Source organism: Otolemur garnettii, unplaced genomic scaffold (genome assembly GCF_000181295.1).
Source record: "Otolemur garnettii isolate 467f Iridium unplaced genomic scaffold, OtoGar3 scaffold00031, whole genome shotgun sequence".
Classification (NCBI taxonomy): Eukaryota; Metazoa; Chordata; class Mammalia; order Primates; family Galagidae; genus Otolemur; species Otolemur garnettii.
In genome coordinates this window covers 3273068-3284748 of record NW_003852426.1, presented here as the reverse complement: position 1 = coordinate 3284748, position 11681 = coordinate 3273068, and the positions used below count along the sequence as shown (strand labels likewise).

Genomic DNA, 11681 nt, shown 5'->3' with positions numbered 1-11681 from the left:
TTTTTTTTTTTTTTTTTTTGCAGTTTTTGGCCAGGGCTGGGTTTGAACCCACCACCTCCAGCATATGGGGCCGGCGCCCTACTCCTTTGAGCCACAGGTGCTGCCCCAGTTTTTGATTTTAAGGCAAAGATTAGGTGAGAACCTCCACAATTGGATGAGGCCCATACACATTATAAAGGGTAATCTGGTTCACTAAAATCAGACTTTAAGGTCTGATTGTAAGTCTTTATCACATTTAAAAAAAAAAAAATGCTTTCACAGCAACACCTAGACCCATGTTTGGCCAAAGGCTAAGCACTATAGCCTAGCCAAGTAACACACAATTAACTATCACAGAAAGTATTTTGTTTTGTTAGTTTAATTTAGATTTGGGTTATGATGGTAATACAATAAAATGTTCATGTTTCTTCCATTAGAATTTTTCACCCAGTTTACATTATTTGTAGAAACCAGGCTAAAGTCTTAATCTATTCTGTAAGATGTTATTATGCAACCAAATTTGAATAATTAAATTGTAGTATGCTATTGACATAGTCAAAATTATACAGTTAATCATTGTGATTAACTATTAGACTTGCAATGGTTATAACTGTAATAATATAACTTCAGAATGAATCTATACCAATAGATAAGTCTTAACAAAATTAAAATATGATTATTGAAATCCTAGTAACTTAAATATATACACTTAAAATTTTCAAATAACTCTTCCTTTATCAACCTAGACCATAAAAATTGGCCAAACAGGAATTTTACCATCAAGGAATGGATTAACAAGCTGTGGTATATGAACACCATGGAATACTGTTCAGCCACTAAAAAAGATGGAGACTTTACATCTTTTGTATTAACCTAGATGGATGTGGAATACATTCTTCTTAGTAAAGCATCACAAGAATTGAGAAACAAGAATCCTATGTACTCAACTCTGATATGAGGACAATTAAGGTCCTAGTACATGGTGGGGTTGGGGGAGGGGGGAGCTGAGAAAGGGAAGGAGGGAAAGGGTGAGGGGACAAGGGGTATGGTACACCCTTTCGGGGTGGGACACAATTATAAGAGGGTCCTTATCTAACAAAAGCAATCATTGTAACCTGGTTCTGTGTACCCTCAATGAATCCTCAATAATAAAAAAATAAACAAACAAAGAAAAGTAGTCCAGAGCGGCCCCAGACCTGCAGATTGAGCATCCTAAAACTAGAGTGCATCACTCCTCTTCCAGTGGCTGACTGCTCACCCTACAAAACACCGTTATTGACAGTAGGCCTCCAGGACTAGAATAAAATGGGGCTCTGTGAATACTATGTGGATTTGGAACCAGAAACAGCCGTTTGTTGGCGGGTGACTTCTGGTGTCTCTCTGCTTCTTAACTGATTTCTTTATGAAATCAATCTTTATTGGGGATTAAATGAGTTTATGCTTGTAATGTCCTACTATAGAGACTTGTAGGAAACAGACGCTCAAGAAAAGGTGTTTGTTATTCTCCTTGTTCTCCACAGTGGCTTATGAAATCATATTGAATGGGTCACTTTTCCTAGCACAACAGACCGCTGGACTTTTCCTTGCTGTCTAACTTCAACAACTTCTTTGGTTCAACTTTAGTCGTTTCAAGGTACCTCTTTTTAAATATAGGTAGTTTTTACATTTTGCTCATCAAACATTTACAAAGTGTCTATTCTGTGGAAGGCTCTCTGGCTCAAGAGTTACAAAGATGAATGAGACATGATTGCTGGCCTCAAAATCTCTGGAAAATTTGAAATTATTCTAAAGCCCAGATAGAATAAGTTCCCTTCTAAAATCTTAATGAAGTTAAGGTCCTCCAAAGTATTCTTAAATCTTCCAAGCCTCTTGGTGCTTTTCTTTCTTTCCTCTTGCTTCTCAGAAGTTCTAAGTCTTTGTTATGACATAGGTTTCAGAACTTTCACAGGCCATCCTCCCATAGTTTGCTCAGGGCTGATCAACCTGAGCCACACAGTCTCTCAACAGCCCTCTGCATCTTTGTCTGCAAGGGCCTCCATGACACTCAAGTTCATACTGCTCATAAACAGTGAGCTTGAGTTGTTAATTTTATCTTGATCTCCTTCTGACAAAGAAACCCAGATGACACGAACCCCACTGAAGACAATACCTGGAAAATGGCAGTCTTGGGTATGAATTAACTCCTTCTCTAAGGCTTCCTTAATTTATTCCTTCCTTCCTCCTCGCCTCTCTCTCTTTCTCTGGAGTCTTGTCTTCAGGACTTTAACACAGCTGATTTACTTTGCTTTCCTGCCTGTTCAAATTCAGTATCCTTTCTTTCATTCTCATTGCTCCTCTGGGAACCTGGGAGAAACAGCCCATAGTCAATCCAGCTCTAGAGTAATAGTGCTGGTTTCTCCTTTGATTTCTAGACTTTGAACTGATCAAAGAAAATAGCCACTTTCCATAGCACTAGGAAAATTTCTTAGCTCACTATCTCCCTCCCTATAGAGCTGTTCACACTGTGATTTGCCTCCACTCTGAGAAATGGTGAGTCCTCTTATTTTCCCCATAAATGGGATGAACCATATTCTAACTGGCTTACAGCCAGAGTGTTTCAGACACCATTCAAATGAAAAACTACTATCCAGAAGCTTAATGTGAGTACACCACCTAGTGGTCCCTCCCTCCTCCAGAGGTTATTGCACATTAGTCAAAAAGTTCTGACTCACATGATAGAGGCCAGACTATTTACTCTTCATTTTAGCAGTGCATTAGAAGCAAATCTCCAATGGTTGATTTGGCAAGAGAATTTTCTCACATGACCAAATACCTAAAAAACTCAGTAGGCATGTGCTTAATCTGCCCTGAATGGAGGTGTGTGTTATTCCATCTTGAGGGGGATTCGCCTATGACTTTTTTTGAAGTAGCCTTAATCTTGGGGTGATCTATTAACCTTGCAGAGTTTGATATTCTTCAGCATTTTCACTATCACAGGCAGATTTATGGTTGACTTATTCCTTTGTTCTTCTCTTCTCTTCTCTCTCTCTCCTCTCATTTTCATATCATTCATAGCCATCATTCTTCATAATAATAGGATTCTATTATAATAGAATTTTCTCTCCTATAACTGCAAGACTGTATCTTACATCAACTAAATTCAAATCAATGACACAGAAAGCACACGTTAGGCAGTCCCATCATGCTTTATCCTATCAACCACAATAACAAACTTCACAAATACTCATCTTATTGTGAAGAGCGTGGTACATGATGACTGAAAGGTCCTTCTCGGTGATAACAATTTCTGTCCTCTGCTATGTCTTTCACATGACCACCTTTGGTCAGCATCCTTTAGTCAGAGGCCTCCAAAGGTTTTTGATTGTTCATCCATGTAAAAATTTTTTGAATATGTATTTTCTATATGTGAATATTTACAGATGTTACAAATGTGCAACTATACTAAATGCAGACTTTAAAGCACAAAATCTTACAATGTTAAAGGTATGAGATAAAATTATACAAAAATACAAGTTCTAATTTTTTTCTCATGCCCCCGTGGAGTGGATTGCTTTGCAGACCTTCACCTGCTTGGCAAGTAAGACATTCAGTTAAGGAGGCAATCTGTCAGATTGCCCACTCTAAACAAAGTGTACCCAGCATCTGAGGTTCTTAGTATATGACCAAAGGAACCACTATAATAGAAAGGGCAAGGGCAGAAATCTGGAGGGAGTAAGGTGAGAAAGAGAAGGGAATAAAGGAAGTAGCAAGAAAAGGTATCTGGGAAACAGTAAGAGGTAACCCAAAGTTGTCTCTGATAATGACCTGGTCTTAAAAAGCATGCCTACAAGTGAATTTTTATCATTTTTTCTGAACCCATAAATCATTTTATTGATATTTTATCATACAAAATGTATTCAAATTATACCCATTTGAAGTGGTAAGATCACACCTAGTGAACAGGTCACCTTGTAACATCTATTTTAAAACTCCATCATAAAATCATTTTTGTTTAAATTTTTTATTTCAGAAATAACTTTGGCTGTCAGCCTGACTATACTGGGACTTGCCATTCTGGCTATTTTGTTAACAAGATGGACACGACGAAAGAAAAAGGGTGAGCATTCATGAGTTACAATGAAGATTTGCTGGGAAAGTCACAGAGGGAGGGAATTCCGAGATTCAGTCAGAACTCATCTCTACTTAGCAGATCGCTACAGACTTTGCCAATATTCTGAACTCTGTTTCAATACATCGATTAAAGAATCTCTGTCCAATTAACCATTCTCGCTGTACTCCCAGAGCCTACTTTATCAATGATGTCAACAACAACAAGAAAATCACAGAGTTTAGCAAAAGTTATAAGGATACTTTCAAAACCATTATTGAGCTCCAAAAGAAATTATCTGAGTAAAAAAATGGAAGGGAGAGGAGAGTATACTAATACACATCAATATCTGGTATTATATGGAAAGGACTAGAGACTTTAGTGACTTAGTAAGGAAAGCTAGATAATAAGAAGAGATAAATACAAAGTAGTACTTGTCAGTGAAACAGAGATGGAAACCAACAAAGCAAAGACCTAGTTCTATGATATAAGTTTCTTCTTTACAGGATTTATCTGTTTCTCTCCCACTACCTTCTAATCAGCTATATTCGTTCCATATGTGAGCCCGCAAAGAATAGGTAGTGTAAAAAGATATATAGAACAAGGTTGGCTAATGATGCTGAAAAGAGGTGAGAATTGGTAGTGCATGTTATCAGGAGAACCACCTTGAGAGCAAAGAAGCACAGCTTAGAGCGAGGAAAGTTGGCTGAGGGGAAGAATAGCTCTCACAGAAGCTAACAGAAACATTTTTTCTAATTCTTCCACAGAAAGATATGTCTCCAGATACAGTTCAGAACAAAGTAAGTATTCAAACCCAGAAGTAAAAAAAAACACACACACAGCATTTATGACATTTTTGTAGGTCAGCAATGAATCTGTCTTCTTTACTACTGTGTTTCCGGCACTTTGCATAAGTGTGCTTCATTGCATGGACTGAGCTTCTAAGTTACTAGAAGAAATCTATCAGAGGTTTCTGGGCAGTCCTGAATGCAAAACTGGAATTGGACAGAATAAATTAGTAGTAGGTAGGTCTGAGTAATTCTGAGGATCCTTTCAGATGCTTTCTGTGTTCTGAGAGCAGTAACAAAGATCCAAGCCATAGACATAGCAGACCGTTTCTGGATGGTTCAGCAGAAAGTTCTAAATCTGCTAATGAAAAAGGGCCTCAGTAAGGTGGCTGGAGAGAAAAATAAATTATAGCCTGGAATAACGAGAGTGACCACAGCTAAGGTGATTATAACTGAAAAGAAGAGTACCAACATTAAATGTGAAGAGGCGAAGCAGACTTTCCATGAAAGATCTGGAGAGATGCCAAAGTTGATAAGAAAGATAGCACAGGATTGGTAAAAGGGAAAAAACAGAAGCAAGGTGCTAAAGTACCAAGAGATAAAAGCAACTTTGAAGCCCCTTCTATTTGTCACTTAGCTTTAGTTTAATATTATAAGACTAGCAACTGACATAATCACATATCATCATCTGCTCCCGCTATCTATGAACAATCCCTAATTCCTGAAGAGTAAATCAATTCATATCATTATTCACTATCAGGAGTTCGTGTTTATACTAGCTCTCAGAGCCTTAAATAAAATCCCACTAATAATCAAGAGCAACATCGTGAGCTCTCTCTCCCTTTTTCTCTAGGTGCTGGACTTCTGGACTTTGAGGATGGTAGAGGTACATACATTAGGAACTACTAGAGATTCAATGGAGGAACGTATTCTTTAAAGAGCAGAATCTATTACATCAGCACATCTTTTGTTGCTATATATCCAACTGCCTATCAATCCTTTTCTCTCACTCTCAATAAATAAATAAAATATATACAAGGTTTGACAATTAAGTTCATGAACTGATTCTAGAAAAAGTACTACATACTTCATTGCGGAATATTATGGTCACCAGATGGCCAAGGGGGATACTATAAAGGTGACCATAGTGATGATATTCAGCAATGAGATGCGTAGGTAGCACTTTTTCTAGGGTGAGTTTGCGAACTTAATTGTCCAACCTCATATATACATATATACAAAGGTAAATCAATTCCCTTTCCTAAGACCATTAAAAGAATTCACGTTCGGCTCGGCGCCTATAGCTCAACCGGCTAAGGCGCCAGCCACGTACACCTAAGGTGGCGGGTTCAAATCCCCAGCCCGGACCCGTCAAACAACAATGATGGCTGCAACCAAAAAATAGCCGGGCGTTGTGGCGGGCGCCTATGGTCCCAGCTACTTGGGAGGCTGAGACAGGAGACTCGCTTGAGCCCAGGAGTTGGAGGTTGCTGTGAGCTATGCCACGGCACTCTACCCAGGGGGACAGCTTGAGGCTCTGTCTCAAAAAAAAAAAAAAAAAAAAAGAATTCACGTTCCTGTTTACCCCAAGATCTTAGAAAGGTTAAGGAACCTAAAACAATTTCCTGGATATTTAAAATGGAGTTTTTCATGAAAATTAAATGGAATCATATATGAAAAAGATTATTTGAAAGCTAGATAGTATAAAACATGAGGAAATGAAACATCTTCATTCTAGAAGGTGAAATTTATGCTCAAAAGATTGAGACTCAAGTTCACCTAGCTAAGGAAGGAGTTGGATATCAAACCCAAGTTTTGAAATTTGCTGGTTATGATAAGAAACAAATGCACTGTCTACTTTTCTGCAGGAACACACACATATTACTAATTTCTGTGTACATGGCTGACCTTAACCCTCACACCCCAATATTCAATGTTCTCTCTCAATATCCACTTGCCAGAGCTGCCTATGGATGTTTTCTCTTTGAGCAGGCCTGTGTCCCAAACTCACTAGAACTGCTAGAGGTCACTAAAATTGTCTAACATAGACTCACGAACCAAATCAGAGCTATAAGATTATGAGGTTGTAGATGCATAAACAATTACATACACATACACACACAAACATGAAAATGCACACACACATACTACAAGCATATAGATCCCAAATAATTGAGGAAAGAAAAGAGGAGGCAACTTAGTCACTCTGCTTGCTGTCCCTCCCCGACACTTGGAATCTTGGTCCAGTCTTCTTATCTCTATAGTTCATCTGTCATGAACAAGACTGAGGAGCAAAGGGTCATGGCACTCTTTTTTTTTGTTTTCTGAGATGCAACCCAGAGAAAATTGAAATATCTGGGGAAAAAAGTAATAAATCTCTTACTATTAATAATTGAATTGAGACTAGTGAATTTACTTTTTTTTTGAGACAGAGTCTCACTATGTCACCCTCACTAGAGTACCATGGCATCACAGTTCACAGAAACCTCACACTCTTGGACTTAAGCGATTTTCTTGCCTCAGCCTCTCAAGTAGCTGAGACTACAGGCACCTGCACAACACCCAGCTATTTTTGTTGTTGTTGTTGTTGTCATTGTTGTTTAGCAGGCCCAGGCTGGATTTGAACCCACCAGCCTTCATGTATGTGGCTGGCACCCTAAACCCTGAGCTACAGGTGCCAAACCAGATGAACTTATTTCTTAAAAAGCTCTTGGTAAAGTTAATCTGGTTCTTCTTTCCTAAAAGATTTTTTACTCTCAGATATCTAAAAGAGGAAGAAGTAAACAGATATTCATCTAATAAGAAAATAATATAGACATACTTGTCGAGGTAGGATCTCATTATATTTTCATGTTCTCTTTTAGGATTACACCACGTATATTCAACAGAAACTGGTAAATAAATTAGATATTGGATTGTTAAGAAATTAAGGCTGAAATCTGTTTATGAGAAATTAAGCATCTTGTTTTTTTCTTCAATCCTCTAGACACTTCATGTGATGACCTAGGTAAGTATATTTAGAGACTATGGCAAAGTTAAAGGATAATCAGTATGTCTTTCTGCCATAATATAAAATGCTATAAAATCTAAGAATTTTTTAAAAAATCAAAGCAGTGTATAAAATATTCTGATAAGGGTAACTATGTGAGGTGATGATATATTAATTCACTTGATAGTGGTAATCATTTCAGGATATAAATATGCATATCAAATTTTCACACAGTATACTTAATATATATAAGTTTTAGCTGTCAATTTTCTCAGTAAAGATGAAGAAAAAGGGGGAAATATTCAAAGTGTTCACAAATGTTCACCTTCACACTGTGAGGCGCCATTTTCCCCAATGCTATGAAATTCCTCTCTTATCCACTGTATAATCAATTAGCAAAAATAATCTGAGAGAGTAACATCAGCAGGATGGTAAAATAAAAGTTTTCTTTACTGACATCCTATACAGAAGCATCAATTTAGAGTCCAGTGGAGAAGTTTCATCACAAATTCAGATTGTAAAATCCTAGAATAGATGTATTAACAGGATGAGAAAAATACTTTCATTTTGCCTATATCACCCCTCCCCTAAGGTGGAACTGCTCAATGCCAAGAGAAACCCTTTTGCCTACAATTTCTCCCACAGGAAAAATTAAAAACATTGTGAGTTAATGCCCAATACCCTCAGCCATGCAGGATGCTATCCAATACACCCACTTCTTTCTCTCATGAATAGTCAAATGACTACCTAGAAAATAAAAAGGAATTCAACTTGACTAACATCAGAGAAATGCAAATCTAAACCACAGTATGATAACACTTCATACCAGGGTATATCCAAAAGAGAACAAGTGTTAGCAAGGATATGGATAAAAGGGAAGGAACACTTGTGCACTGTTGTTGGAAATGTAAATTGGTGTAGCCATTACAGAAAACAATATGGTAGTTCATCCAATAAACTAAAAATAGAACTACCACATGATTCAGCAATGCCACTTTTGGATATATATTCAAAGAAAATAAAATTCATTATCTTAAAGAAATATTGGCATTCCTATCTTCATTGCTATATTATTTAAAATAGCCAACATATGGAAACAACCTAAGTATTGGATGATGATGGATTAAGAAAATGTGGTGTGTATATACATACAAATGTACACACAAACAGAATGGAATACTATTCAGGAAAAGAAGGAAACCCTGCCATTTGTGACAACATGGATGAAACCTTATGCTAAGTGAAATTAGACAGGGACAGAAAGACAAATACTGTATGATATCATGTATATATATGGAAACTAAAAAAGTTAAGCTGAAAAGAAAGAGTGAAAGAGTGATTATCAGAGGAAGTAAAGGAAATGGGGAAAAGTTGGCTGAAGGGTACAACCTTGTACTTATAAAATTAATAATTCCTGAACACCCAACATACAGCATGGTGACTATAATGTATTGTATAATTGAAATTTACTAAGAGGGTAGATCTTAAGAACTGTCATCACAAAAAGAAAAGTAAAGGTAACTATACCAGATGGTGGATATGTTAATTAACTTGATTGTGGTAATTGTTTCATAATATATATGTATATCAGAACATCACACTGTATCTCTTAAATATATACAAATTTTATACAATTTTACCTCCATAAATCTGAAAAAAGTAATCTGATTATTTAAGAGAAACTCACCATCCCACATATCACAAATACTAACCACTCAATCTGTCCTTTTTAATATAAATGTTAAGAAATCAAGGACTAAATCCCTGAAAATTCACCACATTAAGGTATGACTTGTGCAATAAAATTCTTAGGGCACAAAGAATTGTTGCTATTGTCAACTGTTGTCATTTACATCTCCTGTTTGATGGGAAACAAATCTCTTTAGTAATAGTTCATCAGAACATCACATTTAACGGGGGCAAGAACCTACCTCAATGTTAGAAATTTAAAAGTACACAAATAGGCAAAATAGGAAGGAAAGAGAATTAACGTACATGGCACCTATTATGTGCTAGTCATGCTGGCAAACATTTTTCATTTTATTTTATTTTATATCTACAAACAACCCTGTGAGCCACACATAGATGAATTCCTCAAAAATCCCTCCCTGGCTATCAACACGTCCACTAACCTACAGGTTGCTTTGCTGCATATTAGAGAAAGGTGCTCCTTCCTCTAGGTGGATGCAGCCCCACAACAAAGACACTGATGGGGATTCAGTTCCTATAACCCTTTGTGCAGAAAACAACCTATGTAATCATGACATAATGATCCCACAAATATACAAAAGACTTCTCACTCTTTATAGGTTTAAAACCCAAGTCCTAAACCCTGGGTACAGGCATTCACCTACCTATTTGTTTGGCCTTCTACCTTGGAGTCAATTTTCTTTCCTTTCTCTTATCCTTTTCATTCAATCTACCAGCAAATCCCATCACTGATACTTTCAAATTATATTCCAAATCAGACCAGTTTTCATCACCATGACAACTTAGCTCCAAAACCAACAGCTATTACCTCTTCTTGGTTTCCTTGCTACTCTTTTTGTCCTCTTATTGTCTATTCTCCTCACCACAGTTAGGCAGATTCTTACCAAGTAGTCTTAAGAGAATAAAATAGTTTACTACACATTGTTACCCCTAAATTACAGAAGAGAAAGTTTTGCATGAAAAATGTTAATAACTTGCCCCAAACCACAGGGTTTGCAAGTGATTCAATCTGGATATGAACTTAGAATTGTCTTGCTCCAAATTTCAGGTAGAGAGTTTATTCTTATACAATTTAAAAATAGCTTAATTTTCAATGTCCTAGTTATGAGTCTTTAGTGTACAGCCTACAATCTTAGTGTCTTCCTATTCTGGGATCCTCTTGCATTCTTAGGGAAAAACTTCAATCAGTAAGTATTTTATTGTTATGTGAATAAGCCACAATGTAAAGCTTAAGTGGCCTACGTCTCCTTTGGGTCTCATGCTGGAAAGCTTGTAGCGAATGTAGATGTTATGATAAAACAGGGCTTTAGTTGATGGACCCTGCACTCAGGTAAGAAGACAGGCCATGCCTTTCAAATGCATGCAACTCACTGACTTCATCCTCAAGTTCCCACACAGTGCCCGCCAGAAGTATGTCCGACAAGCCTGGCAGAAGGCCGATATAAATACAAAATGGGCAGCCACAAGATGGGCCAAGAAAATGGAAGCCAGAGAAAGGAAAGCTAAGATGATAGATTTTGATTTAAAATTCGTTTAAAAGTTATGAAGGCAAAGAAAATGAAGAACAGAATAATCAAGAATGAAGTTAAGAAGCTTCAAAAAGCAGCTCTTCTGAAAGCTTCTCCCCAAAAAGCACCTGCTAAGCTGCTGCTGCTGTTGCAGCGGCTGCTGCTAAAGTTCCAGCAAAAAAGATGACCACTGCAGGCTAGAAGGCTGCAGCCCAGAAGGTCCCTGCCCAGAAAGCCACAGGCCAGAAGGCAGCACCTCCTCCAAAAGCTCAGAAGGGTCAAAAGGCTCCCGCCCAGAAAGCACCTGCTCCAAAGGCATCTGGAAAGAAAGCATAAGAGGCTATAATGAAAGTAATAAAGGTTCTTTCTGACAAAAAAAAAAAAAAAAGCAAATGACTAGTTCTCTGACTTTCCAATCCCCTCTAAGGTGACCTTACAAATCTCAAGCACTCTGACTTTCTAAGTTCCCAAGCTTTACTTCTTCCCCCTATCATTTCTGGAGATAGAAACATAAATCTGCCAGTCAACTTGAGACTGTAGAAACCTTCTGGCAGGAAAATGTTGAGTAAGGTCATTATGTTAGTATAGATACATAAAATTTAGTACTCAACAGTTAGCTG

The 11681-nt window shown here is 37.3% G+C and overlaps 1 pseudogene across 1 annotated transcript in view; it reads left to right on the top strand.

Annotated features, from left to right (window-relative positions):
* The window catches only part of LOC100964772, a 22111-nt pseudogene extending 10663 nt beyond the window's left edge, over positions 1-11448 (top strand). The window contains exon 2 of the transcript XR_001161252.1: positions 10788-11448. The product of XR_001161252.1 is annotated as a 60S ribosomal protein L14 pseudogene (transcript). The remainder of the gene's footprint in view (positions 1-10787) is intronic.
* Positions 11449-11681: the final 233 nt, after the last annotated feature.